The 15241-nt window shown below is 43.1% G+C and overlaps 2 protein-coding genes across 3 annotated transcripts in view; both read right to left on the bottom strand.

Annotated features, from left to right (window-relative positions):
• HRH1 (histamine receptor H1) overlaps positions 1-15241 on the bottom strand; it is a 97871-nt gene that overhangs the window by 3689 nt on the left and 78941 nt on the right. The window contains exon 2 of one of the 2 annotated variants that reach the window (XM_047780961.1): positions 8170-8350. The exons of the other annotated variant lie outside the window; for it this stretch is intronic. The gene's annotated coding sequence lies outside the window, so the exon portion shown is untranslated. The remainder of the gene's footprint in view (positions 1-8169; positions 8351-15241) is intronic. 2 annotated transcript variants of the gene reach the window in all.
• ATG7 (autophagy related 7) overlaps positions 1-15241 on the bottom strand; it is a 376249-nt gene that overhangs the window by 282143 nt on the left and 78865 nt on the right. The window lies entirely within an intron of this gene.

The raw sequence follows: 15241 nt of genomic DNA, 5'->3' as shown, positions 1-15241 counted from the left end.
GGTGTGATGCTGGGGCTATAGCAGTCATCTTGGGTCACCAGGGAAAAGCCAAGAAAACCACTGAGATGCCAAGTCATAGTCCTATTATTACAGAGCAAGTGAACCAACCCTGGAATCTTCTTCTTCCAGGCTGGTTATCATGGGAAATAATTAAATATGCTTTTTTGTTTAAGTCACTGTTGTGGGGATTTTTACTTGCATCTAAAAGCACTCCAGGAGTTCCCCAGTGACCTAGTGATTAAGGGTTCAGCACTGTTACTGCTATGGCTTGGTTTTGATCTATGTCCCGGGAATTTCTGCATGCAGGGGGCTTGGGCAAATAAAATAAAATAAACCTAAATTAAATTAAAATAAAAGCAATCCTAACCAATATGGGGGAGGTTACTAGGGCACACAGAGCATGAAATAAATCTCCAACATCTCCTCAGATGAATGGTTCTCAAATGGAAAGAGAGGCATGTTATTTGAGAAAGCATGTTTATTATTTTACTTTTATATTTGAATTTCTCATAACATAAACTGTGCAAACTAATGTGTAACAAAAACATCTTTGCTGGTGGGGCTATCCTGAAAACAGATTGGAATCTCTTATAGATGATCCTCAATTAGGGTGGGAAGTTAAAGTATGTATTAAAACCTTCAGAAGACATTGTTAGATTTTTATATTCATCAAAAAGTGGTATGAGTTTAAAGAAAGCTGGGAAGTGCTAACGGTGCGTAACTGTCTCTTGATAATTTAGCAAAAACAAATTATTTTTACATTAAGATGAATCCAGATAAATTATTGAATAGAAGGCTAAATTCACATGATTTTTAAAGACAAAACGCAAGACCCAGAGTTCCTGTCATGGCTCAGCAGAAATGAATCTGACTAGTATCCATGAAGATGCAGGCTTGATCCCTGGCCTCTCTCAGTAGGTTAAGGACCTGGCATTGCCATGAGCTGTAGTGTAGGTCACAGACACGGCTTAGATCTGGTGTGGCTATGGCTGTGGCTGTGGCATAGGCCTGCAGCTACAGCTCCAATTTGGCCCCTAGCCTGGGAATCTTTATATGCTGTGGGTATAGGCCTAAAAAGACCAAAAAAAAAAAAAAAAAAAAAAAAAAACCAAAAACAAAAACCAATACCCCAAATAAACAAATGGGACCTAATTAAACTTATTCTGTTGTACAGCAAAGGAAACTAACAACAAAATGAAAATACAACCTACAGAATGGGAGAAAATATTTGCAAATGATATGATCAATAAGGGGTTAATAACCAGACTACACACACAGTTTATACAACTCAACATCAAAAAAAAAAAACCCAGAAAAAACTGATTAAAACATGGGCAGATGAACTGAATAGACATTTTCTCAAAGAGGAAATGCAGATGGTCAACATGTAACCATACAAGACCCTTCCCCCATATGCAGGCTCTTCCCCCATATCCTCTGCTTTAGCTCCTTGCTAAAGTGTAACATGTATCTTGTTGGATGTTTACAGGAACATCCTGACCTGACCTCTGTGGATAGCTGCAAGAAGAAAGGATTTCCTCACCAGGAATTCTGCAACAACCAACCTGACCCCTCTCTTGCCTTGCCTTTAAAAATGCTTTGAAATTTTGGTTCTAGGTGTTTGGGATATTTGAGGGAGGTGGGGATGACAAGCCACTTGTCGCCTTGCATAGCCCTTCAATAAACCTTTCTCTCTTCCAAACTCCAATGTTTTGGTTTGTTTGGACTCACTCACATACACTAATTTGAAAATACACAGGCACAGCAGCATTACTTATGATAGCCAAAGATATGGGTGCAACCATCAACAGATGAATGGATAAAGAAGATGTGGTAGTGTGTGTGTGTGTGTGTGTGTGTGTGTGTGTGTGTGTGTGTGTGTGTGTGTAGTGGAATACTACTCAGCCATAAAAAAGAATGACATTTTGCCTTTTGCAACAACATGGATGGACTTGGAGGGTATTATGCTAAGTGAAATAAGTTACATAGAGAAAGACAAATACGGTATGATATCACTTATATGTGAAATCTAAAAAACTAATGAAAATAACGAAAAAGAGTCACAGATATAGAGGATAAATCAGTGGTTACCACTGAGGATAGAGAAGCAGGTAGGGGATTAAGAGGTACAAACTATTATGTATAAAATAAATAAGCTGAAAGGATATATTATACAACACAGGGAATATAGCCAATATTTATAATAATTTGAAAAGGAGTATAAATTACAAAAATATTGAATCACTAAGTTGTATACTTGTATAATATTGCTTATCATCTATACTTCAGTTAAAAAAGAAAAAGGAAAAGAAAAAAAAAAAAAAGAAAAAGCAAGGCCTCCAAGTCATCTGATCCTGTGGAAGGAACCCTTTGAGTTACTTTGTTGGAAAAGCACCACTAGCACTGATTTTGCCCCAGCTCTGTCACTGACTTTCTGAGTGATCTCTCAGCCTATGTCTTCTCATGCGGCAACTGCGAGAGGTGGGGCAGGTGGTCTCTAAGGGCTTTCCAGGCCCCCTTTTTAGAGTCTCTGTAGGTGTTTTTCCATGCTGTTGTCTAGCCCTGAACTCCACAGCCAGGGCAGCCCTCTGACTCCTCCAACCGTGCCTCCTCTGACTACTTTAGTAGCATCACCATCCCCTCCTGTAACCCGCTCTCTGCTCCCACCATTATCTGCTCTTGGCCTCAGGGGTCTTATCCACTCACCCCACCCCATTCCAGCATCACCTCTGTGAGGACCACCCCCACATCTACAGCTTCAGCATGAACTCCCCTCCACTCCCACATCCTACGCCCATTATTTCACAGCCTCCCCTTCAACCCTGACCAAGTCCAAATCACTTGGAACTGTCCACAGTCAGCTCAGGAAGGGGCAAAGAAGGCTAAGTGAGTATCAACTCGGGAATTTTTTTTTTTTGGTTGGGAGGACGCAGGAAAACACAGCTTAGCATTCCCAAAGTAGCTCTCACTTCCCACTCTCACAGACATGTCTCATTTCTCTCTTTCCTCATTGCCTTGAGGGAATTTTCTTTTTCTTTTCCTTTCCTTTCCTTTTCTTTTTTCTTTTTGCCACACCTGTGGCATATGGAAGTTCCCAGGCCAGGCATCGAATCTGCACCATGGCAGTGACAATGCCAGATTCTTAACATGCTAAGCCGCAAAGGAACTCTGGAAATTTCTTATTTCTCTTTTATCTCTTTATCTCAAAAACACAGAGGGAAAACAAATAATTTTTTTCACTGTGCATATATACTATTTATTTATTCCACAGCAGTTATGTTTGACAGAAAATAATACTTTTTACACAAATCTATGTGTTTTTTTCCCTTTTGATGAAAAAACAAAAGTTGTCCTGATTGAATTGAAATTCCTGAAATAAAAATTAGTGTTGTGGAAGTTCCTGTGTGGTGCAGCAGATTAAGGATCAGGTGTTGCTCCCATGGCAATGCAGCAGGTTCAGTTCCTGGCCCAGGAACTTCTACATGCCATGGGTATGGCCGAAAAAAAAAGAAGTTAATGTTGTGTATTAAGTGTTTAGGGGTGAAATCTACTGGTGTCTGCAACTTACTCTGAAATGAGTCAAAAAGTCAGTTGGATGGCTGATTGGTTAGAAGAATAGATAAATGAATATATGTATATGACAAAGCAAAATGAGCAAAACATTAATTTATGAGCTGGGTATTGAGTATATGGATGGTCAGTGTACAATGGTTCTAATTTTTCTATTTCACTGACACTTTTCATAAGAAAATGTTGGAAACTATAAAATAAACAAGGTCCTACTGTATAGCACAGGGGACTACATTCAATATCCTGTAATAAACAACAATGAAAAAGAATGTGTACATAAATGTATAACTCAAATCACTGTGCTGTATGCCTGAAACTAACACAACATTGTTTTTGTTTCTGGGGTTTTTTTGGCCATACCCATGGCATGTGGAAGTTCCTGGGCCAGGGAGCAAACCCATGCCACAGCTGTAACCAGAGCCACGGCAGTGACAATCCTGGATCCTTAACCTGCTGAGCCCAAGCAGGGAATTCCACTAACACAACACTGTTAAGCCATCTATACTTCAATTTTTTTTTTAAAGAATGTTGGAGAAAAGTAATACAGCATAAGTTTATCTTCTTAACTATTACTGTAAGCTTGATTCTTTATCAAGTCTCCTCCTTCCTAGCTTGGACATGTCACTGGGGGTAAAACTAAAAGCAGAGGATCAAGAAGCATTTTCTAAGTAAGTGAGAGACAAGACATGCTGAAATATCTCAACTCAAAACTTACTCATTTGACAGATACTCACTGGTGAAAGGGTCCTTTTCAACTCAGTGATCTGTTTTGGGAGAAAGAAAACCTACTTTTGTCCTCTGAAAGCATGAGATTCAGAAAAATTCCTGGAAAGGCAACCACAGCATCCACGCTGCTCATGCAGGGGCCCCACTGGGACGGTGGCCTGGGGGAAGCGACAGGAGCACAGCTGTGCCCCTGCATGCCCCAGTCAGGACCTGCTGTGTTATTTGTGGGGCCCAGGGGAAAATTTAAAAAGACTTTATCTTATTAAGAATGTCAAGATGGAGGCAGCAGAACACAACCAAGCGTGGGGCCCTCCTGAGCCCAGGGCCTGTGTGGCTGCCATTCTGGTCTCTCTTCTATCACCCAGTCCTGGAGAGGGCTCCACTCAGTGAGACAGCCAACATAAGGCGCCCTCCTCTCTCTGGGGATCTGTGTTCCTGGGGGAAGATCTGCGAACCATTCCCCTCCCTAAATACCTCCCAGCAGAGAATGGGAGGTATCTATGGACACAGATTCTTATTTCTCTCCACGATGCACGGGAGGCCACATTCCCCTCGGGCTGCCCAGACCCCAGAGTCCTCTGGGGCCTACAAAAAGGATATGCCCGAAGGAGAGAGCATGCAAGCTAGAGGAGGCATTGGAGACAGGGCATTTCCAGAAGGGTGGGCACCTGCAGCCTCTTTATAGCACATGCCCCTCGAGGAGGGAGGGGCAGTGGATGAGAGTTCTCACTAATGTCCCCCCCCACACACAAAGCAGGAAAAAGAATATAACCTTTTCTCCCTGGCTGTCTGGAGCCTCTGCTGAGACACTGGAGAACTCTGCTAACCCCATTGATGACAGCTTGGTGACAAGCCAAAAGGGACCCTTTTTCTTTAAGAGGCTCACATACATGAGCAAGCCCCCATTTCTGAATTAAGGCAATGGCTCCACTCCAAAATCATGAGCTGCAGTAGAATTTTTACTAGAGTGATTACAGAATAATCCTATCAGGTCCATATGCCAGCAAATACACAAAGGTAGTCAACATTCCATCCACGTCCTGGGAGCACTAACAGGGGCAGCTATGACAGAAAGCCAGCTCTAAGCTTCTCATATGTTGTTTATTAAGTGTCCACCACGAGGCCAAAGGGAGGTTTTTCTGATGCTCCTCAAGGTAGAGATGAGTACAATGGTCAGCTTCAGGCTCAGAAGGGTGAGGCAACTTACTCAAGGTCACACACTGGAGGTAGAAGGTGAAGCCAAGATTCAAAAACTAGGTCTGTCTACCTCAGCGTTTCTCAACTTTCATTCTATTTCCATTGAGTTGGGTGATTCTTTGTTGTGAAAGGCTGTCCTGTGCACGGTTGGCTGTTTAGCAGCACCCCTGGCCTCGGCTCACCAGATGTCAACAGCATACCTGCCTCCCCCACGGCCCATTCCCAGACAGGACAAATGCAAGTATCTCTAGCTAGACATTGCCAGGTATCCACTGGGAAGTAAAGTGACCGGTAGCTGAGACCCACTGATCTAACTGAGGAATATGAACCCTGAACTGCCAAAGGAAACAGCCTTCAGCTCAAGGGAAGGAAGAGTTTCTAAAAACAGATGTTATCCAACGATGCACTGAATGGGCTTGAGAGATAATAAGCTCCCCCATCATAGGAGATGAGAAGAGGTAGCCTGAATACGATTCCAAATTAGAAATACTGCTTTCTTAATGGTAATTGCTGGTTTTAGACAAAAGGGGCCAATGAACAGGAATTTTTGTTGACAGCCAGAAAGGGAGGCCAGAGAAACTATACGATTTAAAGAAATGCTACACATTAAATGAGGTTCCAAGTGGCCTAACCTTCTTTACTTTCTCTCCCATTGCAGCAGTGCTGGTCCACAGAAGGGTTGGGGCTCGTTTGGCTGGTAGAGTAGGGTAGCAGTTAAGGACTTAGACTTTGTGGAGTTCTCTTGTGGTACAGAGGATTAAGAATCTGGCATTGTCATTGCAGCAGCTTGGGTCGCTGCTGTGGTATAGGTTCAAATTGAACCCTAGCTTGGGAAATTCCATACACTAAGGGCACAGCCAAAAAAAAAAAAAAAGAAAAGAAAAACAAAAACCCTAGGCTTTGTAAACTAGTAAACCTCTACTCTCATCCTGCTTCTGCCCTAATTAGCTGGGCCAAGACATTTCACTTCACAAAGACTGAGTTTTTCCTCACATCTCACAAGTTCCCGTCGTGGCTCAGTGGTTAACGAATCCAACTGGGAACCATGAGGTTGTGGGTTCGATCCCTGCCCTTGCTCAGTGGGTTAAGAATCTGGTGTTGCCGTCAGCTGTGGTGAGCTGACGTTGCTGTGGCTCTGGTGTAGGCCAGTGGCTACAGCTCCAATTAGACCCCTAGCCTGGGAACCTCCATATGCCGAGGGAACAGCCCTAGAAAAGGCAAAAAGATAAATAAATAAATAAAAATAAAATAAAATAGAGATAAACACTGAGTACAGTGCTTGACATACAGGAAGTACCCATTTAGCAGCAGCTGTTGTGTTTTCTTCCTTTCTTGGTGAGTGACACACTGGCCCCACAGGCAGCCCTGTCTAGCTCAGAGAAGTCATCCTTGATTCCTCCTTGGTTTTTCACTGTGGCAGCAACTGCTAATAGTTTTCCAGTATCGGATCTCTATTTAGGAACAGACTAAATTTCAGCTGAATACATGGCTGCCTGTAATAGAGACTACATTTCCCAGGCTCCTTTGTGGCTGGGTATTACCGTGTGACTAAGCTCCAGTGACTTGGAAATGGAGTTTGCAACTGCAACTGCCAGAAAACAGCCCTAGAGGGAGAATGTATTTCTTTTCTTTGGGGGGGGGGGGTGCTGCATCCATGGCATATGGGAGTTCCTAGGGCAGGGATGCAATTCCAGCCACAGCTGTGATCTCTGCTATAGCTGCAGCAATGCCAGATCCTTAACCCACTGCACCACAGTGGGAACTCCAGAGGTGGATATATTCTTTTCTTTGGCCTTTCATTCTTCCAGTTGGCTGGTATGTTGATAGGATGAATAGAGCTTAAGCAGCCACGTTAGGACCATGAGGAAGAGCCATAAAATGAAGAAAGTGAAGCAGTAATTTGGAAGGAGCTGAGTTCTCTCTGATGATTGCAGAGCTGCCATACAATCCAGGACCACCTCTGGATTAGCTTGGGTTTTCTATCATGAACTCCAAAATCAATTCTTAACTGATTAACCCCTGACTTTAAGGAGTTTGTCAGTTAGGATAAGAAGAGGATAAAAGATAAATAGCATCAGAAAAATGTAATTAAAAATTGGACAGGGAGTTCCCATTGTGGCTCAGAGGGTTACAAACCCAACTAGTATCCATGAGGATGTGGGCTTGATCCTTGGCCTCACTCAGTGGGTTAAAGGATCCTGCATTGCTGTGAACTGTGATGTAGATCACAAATGCGGCTCAGATCTGGTGTTGCTGTGGCTGTGGCGTAGGCCAGCGGCTGCAGCTCCGACTGGACCCCTAGCCTGGGAACTTCCATATGCCGCCAGTGGAGCCCTAAAAAGAGAAATTAAAAAAAAAAAAAAAAAACCCAAAAAACCAATTCTACAGTGCAAACGGGACAAGGATGATAAAAGGTAAGATCCCAGCTGGTGGCAGGACAGAGGAGGAAGGAACAGCCATTCCTAAGGTAGAGTGGGGATGTCAAGGACATCAAAGGGCATCGTTGGGAATGAATGGAGCTCAGAGTGAAGAGTATGGAGACACAGGTTGGAGCCCGGGGGTAAGGAAGTGCTTTTACCCTCTCTGTCTTTGCCTCCTCCTTGTGTGCCCCATGATACTTCTAATAGTCCCCTTTATATTACTTATCTTATCTTTCATTCTTTACCTGATGCTTACCAACTACAAGGGAGCACCTCTAGAGCATGGAGGGTGCCCACCAATTCTGTTTCTGAAGGCTGGCATCCAGGACCATGAGGAGGACACCCCTTCCTTGATGGCAGGGACCACACTTTTTCCCTCACTGCCATTCTCCTGGGCTGGCACGCGACAGGTGCTCGACAGAAGTTTCCTGGGTGAACTTTGAGAAAATGAGACACTCACAGATAAAGAGCAGCAGAAGACACAGGAAGAAGGACATAAATGCAGAAAGTGCGGCATATTTTTCACAAGAATTTTCTTTTATTTTTTGACCATGGCCCAAAGCATGCGAAAGTTCTTGGGCCAGGAATTGAACCTGTGCCACAACAGTGACAATGCTGGATCCTTAACCTGCTGAGGCACCAGGGAACTCCCTCACAAAGCTATATAAACCAATAAAAATTTGAGATAAGATTTATCCTGTTTATGAATCTTGGTATCTGTCTGTCAGCTACCTTTCCTGTTTCCTGGAAAATTCTGGAAATTTCTTTCACGGTAATTCAAAACATGAATAAAGGTCTATGGACAAAGACACTTTACTGCAACATTATTTAAGGTAGGAAATAAAAGGAAATAATCTAACATTTGGGAACTACACATTTTATGGGATAACTGCAGTCATCGATAATCACATTTATGGAGCACAAGTAATGATGTGGAAAAATGCTTATGATGAAATTAAATTTACAACAGACATTGTTTGTACAGGATGATGTCAGTTCTACTAACTAATAGGCTTAGAGAGGGGGTGAATTTCCGCAATGTTATGTTAATAGTGGTTTCCTCGGGGTAGTAAGTGATGTGATTATCTTTGGTATTTTCCAAGACTTCAACAATGAAGACATCTTAGTTTTGTAATAGGAAGAATAAGAACTAACTGCATTTATTTTTAAAACAAAATAGAATAGATTTATTCCACTGGATAAAAAATGTTATGCCTTCCACATTCTTAGTACATATTTTATTTTCTTTAGTAAAAAGTGAGAGTTTGTGATTTCCTTTCTTGATACATTCTAAATTGCCTCACCCACCACTCCCCATTCCAAACTGCTCTGCCTTCTGCCTCATTTGTGTTGGATAGTTATTCTAGTCAAGGAAGCCAGAACATTAAATTCTTTGCTCTAATTCTAAGAAAGAGGCGCCATGCATGAGGGGGCCCCAAGTACTGCATATTCTCATTGAGTCTGGCCTGCACCTCATTTCCATAAAACACTCAGGTTTATCAATGCCACTCACGGTGGTGCAGAGAGCAGACTGCAAAAAGCAAAATCCCCTATGAGCCCAGTGCTGCGGGAATGTGGCTGACTCAGAATCTAGAGCAGTGCTGGGCTCGGAGTTAGCCTCTGCATGAGATGCAAGAGGCAGATGACCTTGTGGGCAGGCAATGGCCCTGAAGATTCTTCTAGAGGAGGAGGTACACATTCAAATGTCTAGAGTCCAGGAGGAAAAGTTCAAAAGAACTGGGGACAGTGTGTGGACCAGGACGGAGTGGTGGGGTCTGGCGCCACCAGCCAGAGGATATCCGCTGTTTTAAGAGGACAGAAGCCACCTAGATACCTCTGACCGTGGCAGGCTTGGGTCTGTCAATTTTTAAAATGAAGCCTAAAAGCTGGATTGTCATCTAAAATCTTTTAATTTTTAAGTGCTCTCAACTATTCAGTTGTTCCATGTGTTTTCTTGGACACTTACACACAGGTCAAATGAAAACAAATGTGGGGGATCTGACCTGTGAGCCTGGAGCTAGAAATGTGAATCTAGCTCATAAGCTCCAAGATGATGACCACAGGCTAACGAATCTCTGTGGGTATTTGCCCAGCTTACAACAAGCCTCTTCTCTGAGAACCATCACCCACCTAGGGACGGGCCCGGGCAGCCAAAGTTACACCTTTTAACTCAACCCCTGGACACACGTGGCTGAACCAGAGGTCGTCTTCTGACCCCAAATGAGCCATTCAGTCCCATTCTTTCTTCTGGAAAACAAGAATTGGGGTGTGCAGATAAGATGGTCTCGTGAACTGAAGTGACGGGGAAGTGATGGCTGAGGCTGCCACTGAGGGGCAGTGTTGCTCACCTCCAGGCAAAAGGACAAGCAGGGACAGGAGGCAGCGGACAAACGCAAAAATGCCCGTGCTGGAATTACCGATATTTCTGTGCATAAAGATGAATTTAGACATTTCCCTCACACCACACACAAAGGTTAACTCCACACTGACAAGTTCTCAGTGTAAGAGCCGTACCTCTGGAAAATCTTAGAAGCAAAAGAAAATCTTTGTCACCTTGAGTAAGGCAAAGATTTCATAGATTCAACACCAAAGGCACAACCAATAAAGGAAGACACTGCTAAATTAGACTTTATCACAACAAAAAACTTCTGTGTTTCAAAAGCCACCTCTAAGAAAGTGCAAAGCTACAGAAATGGAGAAAATAGCTGTATATCATACAGCTGACACATTGTATATCTGATGTAACCAGTATAAATAAAGTACTCTCCCAACTCAACAGAGAGAAGAGAAAAAACTCAATTTAAAAATGGGAAAAGGATTTGAATAGACATTTCACCCAAGAAGATGCAGGAAAGGCTCACAAGCTCATGAAAAGATGCTTGCCGTCTTAGTCATCAGGGAAATGCAAATCAAAACACAATGAGGTACCACTCTACATCCACTAGGATTATAGGAGAGGACTATACTTTTATCTTAATCAATCAATCATTTTTTCGCCACTCCATGGCATATGGGAGTTTCTGGACCAAGCCACAGTTGGAAACTGAGCTGCAGTTGTGACCACAGCTGCAGCAACACCAGATCCTTTAACCCTCTGTGCCAGGCCATGGATTGAACCTGCATCCTGGTGCTGCAGAGACACTGCCAATGCCATTGTGCCACAGCAGGAACTCCATATATTTTTAAAAGACAGACAATAATAAATGTTGATGAGGATGTGGAGAAGTTAGAACTCTCATATATTGTTTTGGGGAATGTAAAAATGGTACAGACACTGTGGAAAAGTCTGGCAGTTCCTGAATAGTTAAAATAGTTACCAGATTTCACTGAAATTCCATATCCAGATATGTGCCCAAGAGAACTGAAGCTCTGTGTCCATATATGTGTGTATGAATCTTTCCAGCACTATTCAAAATAGCCAAAAAGTGAAAGAAACGCAAATGTTTATCAGCTGAGGAGTAGATAATAAAAATATGGTATATCTATGTATTATTTGTCAGCAATAAAGTACTGATCCATGCTATGACATGGACGAACTGCAAAAACATTATGCAAAGTGCAAGAGGCCAGACACAAAAGGCCACATATTATATGATTACATTTATATGAAATGTCCAAGATAGACAAATCTATTTAGATAGAAAAGAGATTAGTGGTTGCTTGGGATTGGGGGTTGGGATGGGAAGGAGTCTTTGCAAATGTTGGCAATGTTCTAAAATTGGATTCTGGTGATGATTATATAACTCTGTACATTTACTAACAATAATCGAATTGTATGATTCACTTAGAGTGAATTTCATGGCATGTAAATTATATCTTAATAAAGTTGTTTAAAAAGAAATTGAATGGCGTTCTCGCTGTGGCACAGTGGGTTAAGAATCAGACTGCAGCAGCCTGGGTAGCTTTGGAGATGCAGGTTGGATCCCTGGCATTAAAAGGGTCTGGCATTGCTGCAGCTGCAGCATAGATTACAGCTGTAGCTCGGATTCGATTCCTGACCAGGGAATTTCCATACCCCTCAAGGACAGCCAAAAAAAAAAGAGAAAGAAACAAAAGAAATTCAAAGGTCCAAGAAAGAGAGAGGCTGCCTGAGTGTTTCCAGTTCTGTCTGTTTTAAAAATCTATTTTAGTACACTAGTTTTGCTCCTGAAAATACCACAGGAGTTTTTTTAATAGGGGAAATAAAGACATGTTAGGCAAATATGGATGAAACTAAGAGTGGGTCCTAAAGAGCTACTATAGTTAGGCCACAGTTTTGCTCTGAGTTTCCTAGGAGCCAGAGCAAGGAGAAATATGTGATCAATTACAAGACTCTAGTGTCATTTATTATTATTATTATTATTATTATTATTATTATTATTTTGTCTTTTTTTTTCCTTTTCTAGGGCCGCTTCCCGAGCACATGGAGGTTCCCAGTCTAGGGGTCGAATCGGAGCTGTAGCCGCGGGCCTATGCCAGAGCCACAGCAATGCAGGATCCGAGCCATGTCTGTGACCTACACCATAGCTCACGGCAGCGCCGGATCCTTAACCCACAGAGCAAGGCCAGGGATCGAACCTGCAACCTCATAGTTCCCAGTCGGATTCATTTCCACTGCGCCACGACGGGGAACTCCTCTAGTGCCATTTAAATGAAAGCAAACTACTGGCTGGTACTAGGTTTTGGATAAAATGCATCACATAGTTTCTTTTAAAGGTTGGCACAGCAATATGTTAACACATAATTTCTTAGTTAATCAGCAGAACTGGAAGTATGGAAACCTTCCCCCCCCCGCCCCCCGTACCTCTCTGGTTTTCTTTCATCTTATAATTTGACTTTAAGAGTTTGGGAGGCTGGACTTGTTCGTTTGCCTGCCCCTTTCCTTCCCCACCCCGGGTGGGACAGGCTGAGGTTTCTAAAAACAGGCAACACAGGAAAGGGAAGCTAAAGAATAATCATCCTTAATGGCAAAGAAAAGAAGCATAAAAAGCCCAGCTCCATTACCTCTTACCCTCATGCAAGAAAAGCCATGAAGAAAAAAGAAAAGTAATGTTTCTACCTACCTGCACTGGACTGGGAGGTTTTCCTCATTAATCCTCACAGTGCTGATGACCTCACAGTGAAGGAATCGTTTTTGCCCTGATTTAAAGATGTGGAAAGAGACTTCTGGAGTTTAGTGGTTGCCTTGCACTAAGCTCCAAGGGTTGGCAAGTGACGTCATTTAAAGGCCCAAGTGACATCCACCTTCTAAGACGTTTGAATGAGCTGCATGCCACCCCCGCCCCACCTCATCCTCTTTTTCATTATGGTGAGAGAGGGAAGTGAATAAACACTTTAAATAAAGATTTCATGTAATTGGAAATATGAACATCCGTGCTAACTTTAGTCAAGGATGTGGCAAACGCAGCACCAGTCCCAGCACACATATACATATCATTTCAGGACATGATGAATAATGCTTTCTTGCTGTTCCAAATCCCTGGAGATTAAGCTGAGAGAAAGGCACTCTCAAAGACCAAAGTTATCCAGGCTGTCCTCTTCTTAAGAAAAAAAGAAATTATGATATTGAAGTAAATAAAAGAACTGGCAGGAGAGAAAGGAGAGGCATACACAGTGTTTATAAGACAGAGCTCTTAGTTGAACAGGACTTTCTTTAATGTCTCTGTCTCCAGTCAAGTGACTGGGAGCCTGACTGCAGTGGCCACCCCAGCCCCACATCTGGGGCTCTTTAGCGCCACCTGCTGGTTAAGCCTCCCCTTGGTTCTCTAACAGAGCAGGACCCTGTGAGGACCCCTAACTCATGTCCTCCACCTGCCTTTTTGTCTGTAGAACAAGTTTAGTCAAAGAATTTAATCAGAGAAGTGAGAAAATAGAAAAAGAAAAACAGTCAAGCAAGACAGAATAATAGTAGTTTAGCCATTCAACAAAGTCCAGGACCTTTAGTAAGTTCTTCTTTAAGGACTATAGGTAATATGCTGCGCCATGTCCTCGGAGCTGTTTTGGAGGTGCTGAAGCCTCCACTAGGTGGAAGAAGTCAACTGTACGCTGCCCACAAGCACGCAGACCCCAGACCGGTTAGAATGAGAAGGTTGATGATGCTGACTCCCAACCACCTCAGCACCCACCAATCAGGAAAACATCATGAGCTGATCACCCCCTGCTCCTCAAACACTATAAGACTCCTCACTACCCCCTCCAAGGTGGGGGTGGGGGGCGCGCACAGTCTTTGAGGCACTGGCCTGCTGTACTCCCCTCTCTGCCTGGGAATTAGAGCTACTTTTTCTATTTCCTTCAACTATTTCTTTCTTTCTTTCTTTTTTTTTTTGTCTTTTGTCTTTTTTGTTGTTGTTGTTGTTGTTGCTATTTCTTGGGCCGCTCCCGCGGCATATGGAGGTTCCCAGGCCAGGGGTCGAATCGGAGCTGTAGCCACCGGCCTACGCCAGAGCCACAGCAATGCGGGATCCCAGCCGCATCTGCAACCTACACTACAGCTCACGGCAATGCCGGATCGTTAACCCACTGAGCAAGGGCAGGGATCGAACACGCAACCTCATGGTTCCTAGTCGGATTCGTTAACCACTGCGCCACAACGGGAACTCCCCTTCAACTATTTCTTCATCTTTCTATTTGGCATCGGTGTACAGAGGCAGCTGCTATTTCAGCAACAATTCTGGACCCAGATTGGTCAGGGATATGTGTGCAGTGGGACACAGGTGTGTGTGAATCAGTCTGGCTGCTGGTTCCATTCTGATATTCATTCATTCATTCATTCATTTATTCATCATCTATCTACCCACCCATTCTCCCTTCCTTCCATCAATCCATCCACCCAACCATAAAGTCTTTATTGAGGTATCAGGTACAGATGTTATAACAGGAAAAGGATAAACACAATCCCTGACCAAATGGAGCTTACAGCCTATATTGGTGGCTCACAACCTTGGCTGCCTGGAGAGCTTCTAAAACATACTAAGACATCTGCTTCAAGGAAGATGGGGTACAGGTACTTTTCCCTATTCTTCTGCTAAGTACACTTAAAAACCCTGGACATCATGTTTAAAACAAACCAAAGATGGCTCTGAGAAGTGGAGAGGCAAGGCAAGACCAGCTATTCTTTGGAATTCTTTGGCATCCCAGGACTCAAAAGAATAACACAATGGTAAGTTCCTCAGATTTTCATTTGGTCATATAGGAGACTCTGTGATGATGAAGCTGGCAATTCAAAACACCAGAGGGCACAGACAAAAACCAAACAAACAAACAAACAAAAACCCCACAATAAAAGACTGCTGTATCTAGCCAAAAACACAGGAAAGGCACAGCCCAGCAAAATAGAAAACTTCTAGACA

Source organism: Phacochoerus africanus, chromosome 1, assembly GCF_016906955.1.
Source record: "Phacochoerus africanus isolate WHEZ1 chromosome 1, ROS_Pafr_v1, whole genome shotgun sequence".
Lineage (NCBI taxonomy): Eukaryota > Metazoa > Chordata > Mammalia > Artiodactyla > Suidae > Phacochoerus > Phacochoerus africanus.
Note: the sequence above shows the minus strand (reverse complement) of the source record. Positions and strands in the feature narration are given on the sequence as shown.